The 10,449-nt window shown below is 40.5% G+C and overlaps 1 non-coding gene across 1 annotated transcript; it reads left to right on the top strand.

The window, feature by feature from the left end:
- Nucleotides 1-2,356: 2,356 nt before the first annotated feature.
- TRNAI-UAU lies at nucleotides 2,357-2,450 on the top strand. The gene is made up of 2 exons: nucleotides 2,357-2,394; nucleotides 2,415-2,450. It is a non-coding gene; the product is annotated as a tRNA-Ile (tRNA).
- Nucleotides 2,451-10,449: the final 7,999 nt, after the last annotated feature.

Raw genomic sequence — 10,449 nt, 5'->3', positions numbered from 1 at the left:
GGTCCTATTCCACCCTGGGCCTTCCTTTTACTCCCTATATATCTAAAAAACAATTTTTTGTTATCCTTAACTTGGGATGCCATCCTCAGCTTCATGGTAGCTTTGGCCCATCTAACTGTCTCCCTACAAGCGCGAGCAGAGGAGGTATACTCCTCTTTAGTAATCTCTCCCCGTTTCCACTTTTTATATGCCCCCCTTTTTGCCCGTAGGCTGCTCTGGATTTCTCTGGTCAGCCAAGGAAGCCTCTTGGCCCCTTTCCCCCTTTTCCCCCACATCAGGATCGTCTCCCTCTGTGCCCAAAGGATCATTTCCTTAAGGCACAGCCTGTTGTGTAAGGGCTGATGGTAGTTTTATGTAGAGTTTATGTTATGGCTTGTATGGGATGGTTTGGATAGGGATGGGTAGGAGGTTGAACCATATGAACTCTGGAGGTTCCTTCCAGCCCTACTTTTCTATGATTCTATAATTCTACAATTTCAATTGGCTAAAAAAGAGGAGAACTAGACTTACTTTATTTTATTCAGTCACAAAAATTCCCTTTGTTCACAAAGGTAGTGTTATTGAGATAAACTTAATGCTGGTATGAATCCTAATGTAACCTCACTGATTTCAACAGGATTATTCTGAGTTTTAATCTGGATTAATTGGAAGCAGAAGTGATCTAATTGACTACAAGAGGACTGATGCATAAAAAGGTGGTTCGGGTTTGGCCTTGGGTATGTTACATAAGAGAGATGGCTCTTGAAACTAATTAATCCTTGAAAAGATCAGCTGATCCATCTCATTGTTAGCAATACATTTTTAATTGTTCATTTTAGTCAAGCATCATTTGAACACAAGTCAATTTGCAATTTCATTAGAGTGCAGAAAAGGCCTGGGGTCTATTCCTGGTAAAAAGGAAAAAAATCTCTGGCAAAATTTCATAAAGGATGTTAATCCTCTAATTAATTTTATGTATCAAGCAAGAATTAATGTGTCCTGCTATTTAAGCAGAAGTCATCTTGCCAAGAAGTGCATTTTGTCATACCTTCCCCTCCAGGAAAACCTCTTTACAAGCTTTGTGGCAAAACACCCTGGCAACTAATGACTAGCTTTGAAGCAACATTCACAGACCATTTGCTTTGATGACATTTGGAGCTTTTTTCCCCACTCATTCCAAAGACTATTGTAAGTATACTACTCTCACTACACAGCCTTTGAAAACTAATCAATACAGTAAGCTTTGTCAGGTTGCATCTGAGGAGTATCACATCTTTTAACTCCCTTCTTGGTTGATTTGTTGTACACATTTTTAAGTTAAACCTTATGAAGAGATTTGAGTAAGTTATACTTACCATATTCACAGGCACACAAGTGTGACATGGCTTTTCTTCCATATATTAACTTCAAAAGCTCATAGCCTATGTCAGCTAACCTTCCATAAAACTAAAATTATATGGTTTTCATACATAATCTGATGATTGATTGCGTCTATCAAAAAGTCACAAATTGTGACTATTTACCACAGTTATAACTGTGAGTATTATGACAGTGCAGAAAAAAACAAAGGGAACACATTCCTGCCAACTATCACTGAAACAAATTGGCCTGATTCTGGTATTACACAGTCAAATGACCTTTCTAGAGCCAATCTACTGGAGATCAGTTCCGAATATGGCCCACGGAGTTTCATTTTTATGGTAACTTTTAACTTCTCTTTAATCAATGCTAACGTCTTTAAGTCTGATTTCTCATTTCAATGGTTTCATGTAATGTGTCTCAGCCATACCTCATCTAATTTAATAAGATGCAAGCTAAGGAAGTACTTAAGTTACTTATCAAGGGTTTCAGATGACACATTATTATTGTACTCAAAAGTCAATATTTGCTAATCATGTTAGTACAGGAACTGTTCCAGGGCTACAATTCTTGGATTGCAAAGACATTTAAGATTAATTAAACCTATTTTCTCCCCGCTAGACACACACACACAGAAGCCCCTCCACCTTTCTTATGGAATGGACAGATCAATGTCACCATAAGCAAAACCTGTCAAGTCCATAGCTTCATGCTGAAAAGCTGTTAACATTCTCAATTCTTATTTTTAGTCATTATTCTGTTTCTTTGAGGCCTGATCTATTTATTTCATTGGGAATAATATGTACTTGGCACCTCTTAGGATCATGCCATTGTCTCTGATATTAGTATATCATAACATAAGCTGTTCCTCTCTTTGATCTTTGTACAAAATCCTAGCTGAAATCAATAGGAGGTCTATGGAACAGTGATAGAATGGGACCTCATACAATGCAATATCCAGATTGCTCTCTTAACTCAATGGGACTATTTATACAGGGGCTCCAGTAGTGCAAAAAGGGTTCCAGTAGTGCAATTGGTTAGCACATGGCACTTATATAGCAGTACACAGTAGAGCCATACCAAGGTTGTGAGTTCAAGTCTCACCTGGAGCATATGACCTTTTAGGATCTGGAACCAACTTCCAAGGGAAGTGGTGCTGGCTCCTACCCTGGGGGTCTTTAAGAAGAGGCTTGATGCCTACCTGGCTGGGGTCATTTGAGCCGAGTTTTCCTCCTGCCCAGGCAGGGGGTCGGACTTGAAGATCTACAAGGTCCCTTCCGACCCTACTTTTATGATTCTATGATACAAGACAGTGGCTATGTCTACATGTGACGCTTTACTGCACAGCAGATTCATTTACTGCATAGTGAAGTGTCACTGTCTACATGTGCAGGCTCTTACTGCACAGTAAATTAGACTACTGTACAGTAAATTTATTGCGCAGTAAAGCCAAATAGCATTAATTGCACATGTAGATGCACCTTGTTTGGCCCACATTTTTGAAGATGCATAAGTACAATAGACTCTAGAGCAGTAGTTTTCACTTCTCTGGACTCAAGGCACCCCTCTATAACTTTTGTGAGTTGAGTGGCACTCAATTTCCAAATGAATTTTGTATATTACAGTCCTAATTTCCTTGCAGAGGGGCTGGGCAGTGCAGATTGCAGATTGGCTAGGCCAGGACAAGCTTGAGCCTGTCCTTATCCATTTGGCTCCTCACACCTAATTTGGCTCCTCACACCTTTTGGCATCCTTCAAAGAATCTGGAGGCATCCCTGGTTGAGAAGCACTGTCCCAGAGTATCACTTTCCTCCAAAGAGTGATAAAGAACATCAAGCTCTGACAGTGTGTTTTGCATTCTAATAGTTTTTAATTCATATAACTGGAACATTTTAAAAATAGGATCTATGAAATTCTTTCTATGTTTTAAATTGTTGATGAATTTGATGTGTATAACATGAATGCTTATAACAGATTAATTACATTTCCTAGAGCTACATACATGTGAGCATGTGATGGGCAAACTTTCACATGCAGTGCTGCTAATGCACTTTTATCCTGGATTTGTAATTCTTTCACTCCTTGGTCTCCCTGGAGCGTGCCAATTGTTCAAAAGTGCATGTGTGATGTGATGGGGTGATTTGGGAATGTGGCTATATCTGCTTTTGTGATATGAACATATATCTTTCTGGCTTAGAAGATCACATGAATTACCTTGGCACTTAAAGCAGGTGCTTAGTCACTTGGGAGTAAAATAATGGGCTACCCACTTTTTATCACATATGATTGAAGTTAGACTCCACTTCATTACACCAGTGTCGTATGATTCATTCCACTGACCTAAAAAGAGTTGTGTTGACATAAATCAAATGTAGCAGAGTGAAGATTCAGACTCATTAAGTGAATATTAGTTTAGGTTCTGATCTACATTGAAGTAACATAAAAACATAGCCACAACATTATCTTCAGTGGAGCTACTCCAGATTTACACTAGAAGTGATAATAGAATTTGAAGCCATGACTCTGATTCACCAGTGAGTTAGTTGTTAAACTAGTATAATATACTGGCTGATAAAATTGTGTTAATGAAACACAAATCACGCTTACTAGTATCTGGAGGTTGAATTAATATGGTCTCTTCAATCAGTCTGTGTGGCTTTGTTCCACATGCACAGAACATAACATCCAAATACAAATTTAAAAATTCTATTCTATTTTGAGGATTCTAGTACCAAGACCATGGTGAGTGTCTCAGATCCACGCAGACACTCTGCTGCATATTTTACAAAATCAGAATGACATTCTGTTTCATATTCCAGTTGCTGTTGAACTACTAATCTGAATGTGTTAGTGATGACTGTTGCATAAGTCTAGCATCTTAAGGCCTCTAAGCAGTATTTCACGATCCTAGGGCCTTTTATATTCATTTAATTTAAAATATGAGACAATTTGCCCTTTAAAGGATTTTTTTAATTAAACATTATTTTATGCATGGCTTTTAACATACTAATTGATTCATTTGGATCTGCTCTGTAAAAAGTGAATCGGTAATTCTTTTTATTCTTTTTTTCTATACATCAGCAGCTAATAATGATGCCACATTTAATACATTTTGAAAACACTCTTTAAAATACATGTCTACATCTGGACATATAACAAACTAGAACTCTTGGTTCCAAAATGATACCTTTTATTAGACCAACTGGAAAATTGCTAGAAAATTGTCCTTTTCTGCTAACAAGTACACCCCTGTCCACATTTGCACATGGACAGGGGTTTTTTCATTTTTTTAGAATAGGGAATTATAAACCTAACTTTCATTAATAATTAGCCTGATGCCTTTTACTAATCTATGCAAAGTCCATATGATAGTCTCAGCTCAGGTCCCAGTGGACTGGGTATTCACATCACCAAATATCACCTTTGAAAGTGGCACTAATTGACAATCTTGTTGGCATTCTCAGTGGAGTGATCATGCAATGACTGGACACACAAAGTAAAAATCCTGTCTCTGAGGAAGCCAGTGTGAGCTTTGTTATTGATTTAATAGGCTTAGAATTTCATGAAGAGACCAAATTGTTACTCAAACAGATAATCACAGTAAATGAAGTTTTAGACCTTCTGATATTTGTCAATGACTACTAAAATATGTTTTTCACCTGAACTTGTTTTATTTCATAGTGAATTCCTGGTTGCACCTCTACTGTAGATTTATTAAGTATATTGTACAACAGCATAAGCAATGTTAAGGGCCTCCAAGAAATTAGTGTTCAAACCAGTGTAGAGGGTCCTTGGCAGAGTCTTCTGATTCCAACCAGGGGACAACATTCCCTTGTATATGAAGAACCCATTATTTCCCAGTGAAGTGAGACCACACATGAGACCAGACATGTTAACTGATGTTGTGATTTTTAGCTCACTGTTGTGAACAGAGGTGAATACAACCTTCCTTCACAAAGGAAAACTCAATCCCTTGGGCAAGAATTTTAAGAGCTTCCTCAATTGTAAATGCAACTAGTGTATATGTGCTTAATTGCAAGCACAGAATTCTATACCTGTCCATTCAAAATAGGCAGATGCTCTTCCTAGTAACTCAGCAGAGTCCTAGCACAGATTGCAAGGGTATAAAGGAAAATAATGGACCTATCAAACCACTGAGTAAAAATGAAATTACATTGCAGTAACTGCTCTTGTACTTCTCACATGAATGAAGGGATTGCAAGACCCCTGTAGTAAGAGATCTTCAGGTCCAGACCAACCCCTACCTGAGCCTTCCCTTCCAGTTCCTCATTATTAACCCCTTGCTGAGTAACAGCATACAGGAAACAGTCCACACCTCTCCTGCAAAACTATAGCTTATACCTTGGAAAAAGTACGTACCACTTGTTCAGCCTCTCCCAATCACAGAAGTGTTTGTGAAGAGGATCTATAATAGGAGGAAGCAAGATTTGAGCTTTAGTGCAAAAAAAATCCTGCTAACATGCATGCCTGGATAGATGTACAGAGGTTGTGGGGAAAATTCACAGGGCTCATCTGAAATAATGAATGACCTTTTTGTAATAGTGGTTTGTCCTGGCGTCAGAGATACCATAAATCAGCAAGGAGATTTCACCCAAATTTGTGATTCATCTCTGTACAAGGCTAAGAATTCTAACACATGTGGGTATACATCACTGCTTGAAAAAAAAGTATTATAGATATTTGATTAAAGATTGCTGGATGCACTCACACAAAAGGGAAACTCTATCAGTCTTCTCCATCCTTTGCAGTATTTATCTGCTAGGATTTAGCAATACCAAAAGTGATCACTTCTGGCGATACCTCTGGCTCCCTCTTCCATTTATGTTTTCCCCAACATCCTACCCTCTCTTTCTTCACACCTGTGCTTGACTCTAGAGTTTTTCTTCTACTGTAAAGCTTCTATCCCAAACCTTCCTCAAAACTAACTTTCTTGTCCTGTTATCTTGGCTTCCTCCCAAAACCCCTACCTTCTCCTGTATCTTTAATGAGCTCTTTCCTCTGACTTGTCTCCTTGCCCTCAGACAAGTTCCTAGTTTCTACTCTTTCCATTCCACACTGTAATAGAGAGCCAAAGGCTCTCTGTTACTTAAAGAGGAAAAGCTGCCCAGACAGGGAGCTAGGGCAGGCAGGCAGGGTGCTGCAGCTGCAGGTCTCTAGGGCAAATGGCTAATGGGATAATTAACCAGCAGATGACCAGATGCAGGTGGGCTCAGGGGTGGGGCTACTGGGACAGTCTCTCCCTGGCTGCTACCAGGGAAGGAGTGCCTGCCCAGGGAAGTCCAGTGTGCTGGCTTAGTGAGGTTTTATACTCTTGCAGTGTTGGAAGGATGCTATATGTCACTATTTATGTTATAGTGCAGGGGCTTGTACTTACATTGTGTTAACCAGTGATTTGCAGATGAGGCTATAGGGAAGGTAGAGGCCTCATTAGTATCTGGGGGGAACACAGGTCACTTGACTGCCTTGAGCCCTACCCAGGGCAGGCTCAGGGTTTGAGCACTTAGGGAGCCACAGAGGGGCCAGGAGCCAGGGGCTTGGTGCCTAGAAGGGACAAAAGAAGCTAGTGCCTTGAAGCCAGGTCCTATTCAGTGAGTCTAGGCTAGAAAGCCTAGCTATGTTAAAGGGGCAGAGGCTGATGAGGCTGAGGCCCCAACAGAGGGAATATATCAATAACATCCATGAGTCATGGGGTGTGGTAAAGGGATGGTTTAGAGCCACGTAATTAGCCCATAAGTCTTTGAGTACCTTGCTAGGCCCAAGAGTATAGAGGTCCAGCTAGGGGTCTGGGGTCAGTACGACTGGGGCCAAGCAACACATGTGCACACACACCCTTACTAAGCTCCCATCCCAGTTAAATTAAGGACTACCTCTCTCTGCTGCCAGAGACATCAAAGTCCACTCTATCCTCCACTTGGCTTCTCATGCTTTCCTTCTACTGTCACCTGGCTGACTACTACTTATCTCACTTAATGGCTCCTCCTCCACTCTTCCAATCTTTTGGCATCCATTATAATGCCCTCCTTTCTTTTTCTCTTGCCTTTATTTGCCTGAGAGTTCCAGCTATTTCTCTGCACTACTACTCTGCGCCACAGATCTCCACATCTGCCTGACCCTCTTTGTCTAGTCTCTCTCTATCCATCAGCCTTGTCATGTATTTCCTCCAAAGACATCCAACCCACACCCTAAAACTAAGTTTCTCTGAAATTCATCTGCTTATATATTCTTTCTTCTTCTCCTCCATCTCTTTTCTTCGTTTCAGGCGCCGTACTTCAGGAGGCATGTAGATAACCTGGAGCGGGTTCAGAGGAGGGCCACCTGTCTGGTTAAAGGCCTACAGGAAAAACTCTATGAGGACTGATTGAGGGTCTTGAATCTCTAACCTCTCTCAGCAAGAGAAGGCTGAGAGGTGATCGTGTAGCTGTCTACAAACTCATCGGGGGGGGGGGACAGCAGGAAATAGGGGATAAAATGTTTACCAGGGGGCCCATCAGGGGAACTAAAAACCAATTATAGGTGAACCTAGCTCTGAATTCTATGTCGCAAATTATATTGTTTCTATAATGGTTCTATAATCAACGAAACCCATCATTCTTTTGGCCTATTGTGTCGTGTGTCCTGGCCACTCGGGGTCAGATCATACTCACTTATTAGAAGCCTAATTGACTTAGGCGCTTAAGTGCAATGCTGCTCCATGTCTCTTGAGTTTCTGAAAACTAATGCAACTATTTTTGCAACGTGCTGGGCATGTCTACATGAGATGTTATGGTGCAGTAGCAGTGAGCGACTGTGCAGTAGCTTTGGCAGGCACTAACTGTGACACGATGCTACTGTGGAATAACAAGTCTCCTGAAATACTGTCATTGTTTCCCCTTTAATATTATCAACACCACAGTTTCTTTGCTTTCTTCCCCCATGAAAAGTTACCACTTGTCTTTACCTACATATATCTCCCTTGTTCTTCCAGTCTGTCAAAAACAATTTTTGCTAGTCGTTCTCTGTTCTGAACATGTTATGCACCAGATTCATTGATTTTTTTTAAATCTCCTGACGTATCAAAATCAAGCACTTAAGAACCTACTTATCCTTTCCCCTGTTTGAAGCCAAACTGCTATTTTTCCTGTTACCTCAGTCTTCCAGACCATCTTCCTAATTGGTTCCTTCAGCTGGGTACAGACATTACACTTTTCCTGGTATAAGTGGTCACAAACCAATGTGTACCTATAACAGAATAGAAATTTGACACACAAAACCGGTCTATACCTGTAACAGAAGAGGAGCTCAGCAGGCAGACTGGTCTAAAAATGGTCGAAACCAGCCTAAGATTGTGTGTGTCGTCCCCCCCCAACAATGGAAAAATATGTTTTCTCTTTGCTAACGGTTTAAACAATGCCAATTACAGGCCATGTCTCCACAAGATGTTTACTGCAGTTATTTAGAACAGTGGTTCCCAACGTTTTTTATACCGCAGCCTGGTGCCCCACTTTGCAGCTTTAGCCCCAGAAGCTCAGCTTTAACCTCAGAAGCTGCTCACCCAGGCAGACAGACAGGGGTCAAAGCAGGGGATTTGTGCCATGACCTGGCACCCAACCTGCCGTGGCCCAATACCGGGCCACGGCCCCATGGTTGGGAACCTCTGATTTAGTACTTGCACAACCAAGTACTAAATGACTGTGCAGTAACTGGTGCAGAGATGCTACTGAGTAGTAACACAACTTTGTGGTGATGTTGACTGCACAGTAGCTTGTTACTACTGTGCAGTTGCATCACATCATGGTTTGTGCACCATGACGCTGCTGCGCAGTAGTAATGAGCTACTGTGCAGTAAGCGTCTCATGTAGACACAGCCACAGAAAACCACATAACTTAGATCAATTCCATCCCAGGCTTTTAGAATGTCTGTACCTAGCCTTCATCTCCTTTTCCCAGTCCTACCTTTACAACTTCTAACATATTTCTTAACATATGTGAAAGTCTCTATGACCTCATCCATCAAGCATCCCCTTTATTCCTGAAACCTCTCCTTGCATAAAACTCACTTCTGAACTTTAAACAGTCTCTGCTATGATCCCCATACCTGGCTTCTCCTCATTTGTAGTCCAACATCTCTGTTTCTTATGACCTCAGTCCATAGCACAAGGAATGAGTTATAATCTATAGTCCTAACTGCATAATGTGTTTGATGTGTTTAAGCAGATTCCCACTGAAGTCAATGTGGTGCCTGCTAATATGGATCAAATTGCAGTATTGGGACTTGTATTTGTAAAGAACTAGGTACACCTACTAGGCTACGTAAATGCTTTTGCTTCTTGCAGATAACAATAAGCATATTACAGTCTTAATGTAAGAAGCAAGGATTTCTGTGGACTGTATCTTTTATTGGACCAGGTGTATAGTTGGGAAGGATATAGTAAAGCTTTCTGGTATCTGGAGGAGGGGCACAATTGTTAAAAAAACCCCCAAAACTGCCAATTTTGAGGGAAAGTACTGAACATATATTTGAAGAAATTATTACAGCACAATGAAAGGAACACCTTGGCTAAAGGAGCCAAATCAAAGATCATACATTCTGATCCAGGGTCAGCCAGAGTTCAAGGGTGATACAAGGTCATAAACCTCTCCTGTGTCAAGACTTTAAGTGCTGTCATAATAATTATAATAATCTCTTATAAAGAGACCCAAGCTTTATTTCCTATGTAACAACAACAAAGGAATCTGTGGCTCTTACCAGTTGAGGGAAGGTCCCTGTTGTGCAGTATGTATATATTTATATGATTTTTTTTTCAGTCCTTCATTTATGATTGTAAAATTGTCTTAAAATCCATTTTCCCTGATGGCATCTTTAAAAATTGTCTGCTATTGCACTGGGGTGTGCAATATTGTATTTATTTAGGAATACTTTGAAAATCTCTATTGTTTACCAAATACCAGTCTCCAGTAAATAGCCATAGACACCATTTAAAGTATGTCTTAGGAGCAACTTTAAAAATACATCTCTCTTACTCAGTGGAGCTTGGGAAATACCTATCTTGGCCAATAAAAGGTGAAGCACACCTGCGGGGCAGGAGTGAGAAATCACAAGTTTGCCATTGA

This window comes from Alligator sinensis, unplaced genomic scaffold (genome assembly GCF_000455745.1).
Source record: "Alligator sinensis unplaced genomic scaffold, ASM45574v1 scaffold939_1, whole genome shotgun sequence".
Taxonomy (NCBI): Eukaryota; Metazoa; Chordata; order Crocodylia; family Alligatoridae; genus Alligator; species Alligator sinensis.
The sequence above is the reverse complement of the archived record's forward strand: the minus strand, read 5'-3'. Positions and strand labels throughout refer to the sequence as shown.